Below are 1,432 nucleotides of genomic sequence, written 5' to 3' on the forward strand. Positions count from 1 at the left end.
TCACTAAGAACAGTCCAATGAAAACTTACACATGATGGTTTAAGGTATGTAAAAGAAAATGTTTTACATAGGCAGGTCGATCCTAATATGTATCTCTGAAGGAAACTGACTATCTTTAGAAGAGTAACGTTTGTTTATGTTGTTGTCACTGAAACTGGCCATTTGTAAATTTAATGTGTTTGGCTTCCGGTGTCATCCACTTCCAGCTGTTTTTAGACGGTTTCAACAGCAACAACATAAACAAACATTACTTTACACACACACACACACACACACACACACACAAACAAGCTCTCTCTCACAGTTAGTAGAGTACACCTGTCACTGATTGTAAGAGTGTATAAAGCATTGTGTGATATAGTTGTTCTTGATGTCTGATGAAAGCCTTGACAATTGCCGAAACATTACTTGGTTTTAAATGGATACATTTAAATTTTGATTCTTGGTAGCACCTCCTCTTCAGTTGGCTGAGCATATCTTTTTAACCTATATTTGTAATCTTTTTTGTCCAAGTAACAAAGAATGTACAACAAAAAGCAGTATTGCTTTTACTGCTCCAAACCATTCTGCAAAATGGCAAGACACTTGGTTCATAAGAATTGTCACGAATTCAGTCCATGGACTTCCGTTTATTCACCACCAGAGGTCACCCTTTCCATTACATTGACTCTCGCACTACACAAACTGTTGCATAGCACCCTGGACTACATATCCCATCATTCTTTGCACGATTTGCACACTGCACTGATTGCACACAGCTGTTTCTAATCACCTCACTCACTATGTAACACCCACTCTTACCACCTTTCTCGGCTGAGTATTGTTTAGCCTGTACCCCTTTCCGAGTCTCCGTGTATTCCTTGTTTTGCCTTGCCTGTTTTTGGGGTTTCTGATCTTTGCCTGTTTTCTTAGATTTCTCCCTCTCGTCTCGCCCCTGTGATTCTGTCTGCTGATCGGTGACCTACGCTAGCCCTGGGACTATTCCTGTGTTTTGCCCGCCATACACCTGTTTGCCATTGTTTTGACCCTGCCTGTTTACCACGTCTCTTGAATAAAGCCTGCAGATGGATCCACACGTCTCACGTCTCGTCAGCCCCGTTACAGAATACTCAGCCCAACAAGGATCCAGCGGCTTTTCCAAAGAATATTTTATGAGACAAATCGAGTCACAGTTTATCAGCATGAGCCTGGTCCAGTCACAGCTGATATTCATGAGTCTAGTCAAGTCACAACTGATCGTCTTAAATCAAGTCTAGTCACAGTTGATTATCATGAGTTCGGTCAGATCACAGTTGATTCCCCTGAGTCAACTAAAGTCACAGCTTCCATTGCTGAGTCAAGTCAAGTCTCAGCTGATCTGCCAGAGCCTCGTCACATCACAGCGGATCTTCCTGAGTCCAGTCAAGTCACAGTTGATCGTCATGAGGCAAGT

Source organism: Sinocyclocheilus grahami, unplaced genomic scaffold (genome assembly GCF_001515645.1).
Source record: "Sinocyclocheilus grahami isolate Dianchi unplaced genomic scaffold, SAMN03320097.WGS_v1.1 scaffold1304.1, whole genome shotgun sequence".
In the NCBI taxonomy this organism is placed as follows: Eukaryota; Metazoa; Chordata; class Actinopteri; order Cypriniformes; family Cyprinidae; genus Sinocyclocheilus; species Sinocyclocheilus grahami.